Source organism: Elephantulus edwardii, unplaced genomic scaffold, assembly GCF_000299155.1.
Source record: "Elephantulus edwardii isolate Elephantulus edwardi_28Jun2011 unplaced genomic scaffold, EleEdw1.0 scaffold00013, whole genome shotgun sequence".
NCBI classification, from domain to species: domain Eukaryota; kingdom Metazoa; phylum Chordata; class Mammalia; order Macroscelidea; family Macroscelididae; genus Elephantulus; species Elephantulus edwardii.
The window spans coordinates 30,126,495-30,133,309 of NW_006399763.1; the positions used below are offsets into that span (position 1 = coordinate 30,126,495).

The 6,815-nt window shown below is 37.2% G+C and overlaps 1 pseudogene; it reads right to left on the reverse strand.

The window, feature by feature from the left end:
- Positions 1–5,902: 5,902 nt before the first annotated feature.
- On the reverse strand, positions 5,903–6,494 carry LOC102855409 (annotated as a pseudogene).
- Positions 6,495–6,815: the final 321 nt, after the last annotated feature.

Sequence of the window (6,815 nt, forward strand, 5' to 3'; positions counted from 1 at the left end):
GTGGATATTTACAACATTAAAAAGAACAAAATTTATTGCCATTTACTCCAACTTCCTTTCAATATGTTTCATACATGAGATAGATAGGTAGATAGATAGATAGATATACTCATTCAATTATCATTGAGATTTTGCTACACTCAAGGTAGCTGAGATATTCTTAAAGAGTATATAAAATGGATTGTTATTCTGGACCCAATGTATACAAAATAATATAATTCAAGCAAAATATGATATCCTAACATCAGCATGAAGATTAACATTTACAGCCTTCAGTATAGATTACTTCTCATTCTGAAAACACTAAAGCAATAACCATCTTATCTTAAATGTTGTTATTAAAGATTAAAAAAACTAAGGTTTCATTAACTTAGACCCATAATCAATGGTCATTGGATCAGCAGTCTAGAAATCAAATGACATGTCACATAGGGTAGATCTTATTCAAAAAAATCTCCTTAAAGTGTTAGAAAATTCTAACTGAAACATGAATAGATATATGTAGACCTACGTGCATAATAGCATTATTTACAATAGCAAGAATATGGAAACAGCCCAAAAGCTCATCAACAAACTAATGAGGATTAAGAGATTATACATTCATATGATGGAATACCACACAGTTCTAAGGAACAACAAACAATTTGGTAAAATGCTATATAACTTGAGATAATCTAGAGAGAATCGTTCAAGTGAACTAAGTCTGTCTTATACGGACAAATACTGCATAAGATTATTGTAAAAAATAGAAAGGTAACAGAGTAAGATGTCTAAAAATATTCAAAAAGGGAAGGGGAAGGTAGGAAGAGGATAAAAAAAGGGGGAAGGGTGAAAATCTCTGGGATAGCAGAGGTTAACAGACAGATGAGAGAGTGGAGGAATAGGAAAGATTCAATGAGATTGGGTAATAAGAGGCATAAACCAATAATTATTAATTATATAAAATACAAGGCATTTGAATGATTATATAAAACAAAATATACATGAATAAAGTACATTTTAAATTAAAGATCATCTAAACTGCAATGTACAAGTATGAAACACCACCTATATGAATTACATTATGTGCAATTCAGTAAAAATATTAGAAGGAAAAGGAGGATTAAAATACTCCTATTTCCTAAAGAAAATAGGTTGTCATTGGTAATTTAAAAAAACCCAAACAGAACACAGCATAGTTTTCAGTCATCTGATATACACATAGAAGCTCTCCAATGAATAAGAACAACCCACAGAAAGGACTGATGGTATTATTGTTGCTGTTGTTATTGTGCAGTCAAGCCGATCATGACTCATAGCAACACTATTCACAGGAACTCTGAATCCTGCCTTATCCTTAACCAATCATACTGCCTCCAACACATCTTTTTTTTCCCCAACACATCTTATCCTGAACCAATCTTGCTGTTTTCAACACATCTACTTCCATTATCCCAGCTATTGCTTCAATCCATCTCATCTGAGGTCTTCGTCTCTTGTGTTGTTTCTCCATCCTTCCAAGCATGATGTCTTTCTCCAAGGACTTGTATCTACTGTCCATATGCCGAAAGTATGTGAGACAGAGCTTCAAAATCCTTGCGTCCAAGACTAGTATGTGGTGTGTCCATTACTCTTTTACAGCACCAGATCTCAAAGGTAGTAATTCTTTTTCTGTCATCCTTGGTCATTTTTCCAGCTCTCTGATGTATAGCAAGTAATTGTGAAGACCATGGCCTGAATCAGTTGCTCCTTAGTCTCTAAACGAATTGTTCAGTGTGTAAATTGTTCCTCTGGAGAGGCTTCTGATAGAAGATTTTCTCAGTACGATTTGTCTTTTGATTTCCTGGCTGCTGGTGCCAAAAGTGTTAACAGTGGAACCAAGCAAGTTGAAATTCTTAACAATCTCATTCTCCACTTATCATGGTGCTGTCAATGGGCTCCATAGAGAGAATCTTCATTATCTTAATATTGAGCTTCAATCCAATTTGAATACCACAGTCCTTAACCTTCTGTAGCAAATGTGACAGGTCCTCACCAGTTTCAGCCAGCAAGGCTGTATAATCTGCATAATACAGGTTGCTCCTGAATTTACTCCAATCCTGATGACACATTCCTCCTTATAAAGTCCAGCCTCTCGAATTATCTGTTCTGCATATGTTCTGAAAAAGTATGGAGACATTCCTTACCTAATTAGAGTATATTTAGATTTGACTAACAGATATGGCACCAGAAGTTGAGCCCTCAGTTGGGAAACACAAAGGAACAAGAATAACTACTGCAAGCCAAAGCTAGGGATTAGAATGTGGAATGTGAGAAGCATGAACGTAGGAAAATTGGATATTGTTAAAGGAGAAATAAAATACATATATATTGACATACTAGGCAATGGCGAAATGAGATGGATTGGCATGGAACTTTTTTAATCAATCATATGATCTACTACACTGGAGATTAAAAGGTGAGGGAAAAAGGTCACATTCATAGTTAAAATGTCATTTCTCAAGGGAATAGAATAGAAAATACAGAAATTAGCCCATCTACCTATGGTCAACTGATTTTTGACAAGGAGATGAAATCAGTTAAGTGGGGAAATGACAAACTTTTTAACAAATGGTGCTGGCAAAATTGGAAAACTACTTGTAACAACTCAAGCAAGATCCACACCTTACTCCATACACAAAGCCCAACTCAAAATGGATCATGTAACTAGGACTAAAACCAAGGACTATACATTTCATTAAAGAAAAGCTTGGAAGAACTCTAGAAGTCCTAATCCACAACATAAACAGTCCTCTAAGCATCCTGAAAAATCTACAACCAGGAGAGGATAAAAATAGATGAATGGGACATTCTAAGAATCAAACCCCTTTACACATCTAAAAACTTCTCCCACAGAGTAAAAAGAAAAGCCACAGACTGAGAAAAATTATTTGGTAATGACATGTCAGATAAGGGACTTATATCTAAAATTTATAAAATACTCGAGCACCACAAGACAAAGAAAAAGAACCCAATTGAAAAGTGGGCATAGGATATGAACAGATATTTCACAAAAGACATTCAGACGGCCAATAAATACAAGAAGAAAAGCTCAAATCAAAACAAATATGAGATATCATCTCACCCCAATAAGAATAGCAAAATTTAACAGAGCAGCAAACAACAAATGCTGTCAAGGTTGCAGAGAATCTGGGATCCTTATTCACTGTTGGTAGCAGTGTAAAATGATGCAACCACTATGGAAGGCTGTATGGCACTTTCTCAAAAAGTTGCAAATATAAATACCATTTGACCCAGCAATTCCTCTACTGGGGATATACCCTAAAGAAAGCATAACTGCCACCTAGGCAGATATATGCACACCTGTGTTTATTGCAGCTTTGTTCACAGTAGCAAAGAGTTGGAAACAACTTAAGTACTCAACAAATGAATTGATAGAGAAGCTCTGGTATATTCATACAATGGAATACTATACTGCATTGAAAAACAAGGAACTCATGCAATATTACTCAAAATGGGTGACCCTGGAGCACATTATGCTGAGTGAAATATCTCAGTCACAAAAGGGCATATATTGCATAGTGCCACTGCTGTGGAACGGGACTGACATCAGGGTTGGGGTGAGACTGAGAAAAAAAAATGGATAAATTATGTATATTGCATTGAAACAGATAAGAGAACAGTTTAATAGTGATATATGATTGGGTATTATCGTTATGACAGGAGTCCAGAATGAAGGTTGCATAGTGGAACGTACTCTGGGTGGGGGTAGGAGGGAGCACTGTATATCAATGAAGGAATTTTTCAAAGAGAAGAGCGAACTAGGGGGGAGGAGTGGAGCAGGAGAAAAATGCAACAATGAATGAGTGGAAATACAAAATCTCTGTAAATGTTCATTAAAATTAATAAAATAAAATTTCCTTTCCAGATATATCTGGAAACACCATGCTGTAAATAACAGAATAATATTCATTTACATACAAGGAAGACCTTTTAACACTGCTATCATTCAGATATATATACACCAACAACCAGAAGCCAAGAGGAAGAAATAGATTATTTCCACCAACTTCTGTACTTGGAACATAAAAGAAAGATGTATTAATAATAATATAATGAAAATAATGATGATGATGATGATGATGATAACAATAATATGTATTACTCATAAGTAGTGACTAGAATGTAATCATTAAGAACAGAGAAGAAGTGTCAGTAGTCGGAAAACATGGAGTTGATGACAGAAATGAGGCCAGAGATAAATAACATTTTTTGCAATTAATGAAAATAATTTTTATAAGAAACACAAACTGTGACTATATAGATGGACCTCACCTAATGCTCTGCACAAGAATCAGAGGGATTATATGTGTGGAAATAGTCTTTGGAGAAGCTCGGTACCAGCTGTGAAAACCAGGACAGGTCCTGATTGTGGAAGAGACCATCAATTACTCATATACAAGCTCAAACTATAGCTAAAGAAAATGAAAACAAATACACAAAAACTAAAATTTTAGTCTATTTTACATTAATTTAAAAACCATCTCAAGAACAGGTTTGAGGCCTTGAATGCTAATGAATGAAGGCCAGATGAGCTGTGGGAGGATATCAAGAATAACATCCAAAAAGAATGCAGAAGTTCATTACAAAGACAGAGAAGAAAGAAAAGACCAGGATTGATGTTAGAAGGTACCCTATGTTGCACTAGAATGCTAAGAGGCCAAAGTAAAGGGAAGAAATCAAGATGTTGAGGAGTGGAAAAATCAACAATGTTGAGGATGCTGAGAAGATTTTAAAAGGCAGATCAGGAAGACAATGCAACATACTGTAATGAAATATGAAAAAAGCTAGAGTCAGAAAGTCAAAAGGGATGAACTCCCTTGGCATTTCTTTATTTTATTATGAAAAGATGGGCTTTGTAATTTATTTAACATATTCTAATCAAATGCAAACAGCAGTAAATAAACATTTTAAAAACATAGACAGGTATCCCCCTGCATCTGGAAGAAAAAGAAGTTAAAATAAATATTCTTCAGGGTGGAAGGGAGGTAACTGTCAATGCCCATAACTCAAGAACAACTTGGAAATTCTCTAAAGCCATTTCTAAAAAAATAAAATCAATAGCAACAGGTTGGAACAAAGCTACTTCAACAAGCTGAAGATCTATACTACACGGGGATTAACAGGTATTGAATTGCCCTGTGTGGCTTGCCAGTCTTGTCTTTAGCCTTAAAGGAATAGGTCTTTTCTGTTTGCACCAGTTTGAAGTATTTCTGAGATAAGGTTCCCTTTAAAAAGTTTATTATAGTACTCATTCACAGAAGAGTTGATACATGTAGCTAAAAGATAAATACAGGACTTTCTTTTTTGGTTGTTTTGGTTACTTCCATAAAATGAAGGATAAACACTCACAAGCACAATCTGATTGACAAAATAGATTCTAGGTACATCAAACCGCAAAACACAGAAAGTCCTAAAAATAAGACAATGCTCAGCAAACATATGAAATTGATGTAAGTTCACCAGCCTGTGTCAGTTTGGCTCCTTGCACTCCATCAGTGGTCCTAGTTGGCATTGCTTCTACCACCAGACTAGGACCTGTAACCGGTGGAATGGAATCCCAGAAAGGCAAGGTATTCTGATAAAAGACTCAGACAGCTTTTACATTTTGATTTGAAGCAATCAACTGGTCATGGGCAATGTTAGGAAGGGAAACATCACTCAGGATAAAACAAAAACAAGCCATAAACAAAACACAGGGGAACTTTAGTTAGAGACCCAGCTACTTCACACACTTTAATTAGACCAACTTCAACTGTTCTTAGAAAAAATTCCACATCCATACCACTCAAGTTTTGGTTCTCTTTTACATTGCTGCTTTCAGAGAGACTTAGATGAGGCATGTTTGGAAAAAGAGAAACACTTATACCTGAAATTTACGCTCTTCCAAGTAAACTTTTCATCTTGTTGGTACAGGCAATCCCCAGAAGGCATTAGTACATTTGTTAAGGGAGATTCTACAGAGATGCTGCAGAAATGGATCTGATGTGCAAGGCAGTTTGGTCTGATAGAGGTGAACAATGCGGTTCTGAGGAGCTTGCAGGCCCACTCTCTTATCTGTGCACTTCTGAATATTGTAGTCAATCAGAGGAACCACATTGGCAGACTGTTTAAGCCTGGCCTTGACACAGCTGAGTTCAATCGGAATTTCCCCATCTTGCTTGGTACTCAATTCAAAGATCAGTTGATCCAGCTGATGTTTTCACAGACATTGTGAGCAGGTAATCTGAATGCAAACTATCTCTAATCAAGGAAGTCCTTTCGAGTGCCTGTTTTATCTTTGGCTTCATGAACAGTCATACTACCGCATCGCCAGCCTGTTCACACTCCCGCAGGGCCTTCGTCAGGTGCAGCGCCTCTAGGGATCGCTCCCCAGCAAACCTCATGGTACCCAACTGGCTGTGCGGGGTCCCATTAGGGCCATTCCTGGAAGGCTCCAGGCACCACAGGGTCATGGAGAATGAGTCACCACAGCAAAGACAGGTGTCCATCCAAGCTGGGTTCAGAGCGAAGTAAGCTCCTTCCTTGAAGTTAGTGGAAACCCCAGCACAAGGCCCTCCTTGATGTCCAAAATTATACTGAAGAGGGAGAAAATGGAGAGCTACCAGTTCCTCTTCCTGGGTCAGAGCTCAAGGATAGCAAAGCCCCCACAACCACAGTCATCCATAATTCCCCTCTGCCTTGCTGGTCGCTGCATCCACAGTAAACAGCCTCCGCAGCGGACGTGGAGCAGAGAAACTGGTAGCAGCTGGAGAAGAGTATGCCCGGCTTCAGTT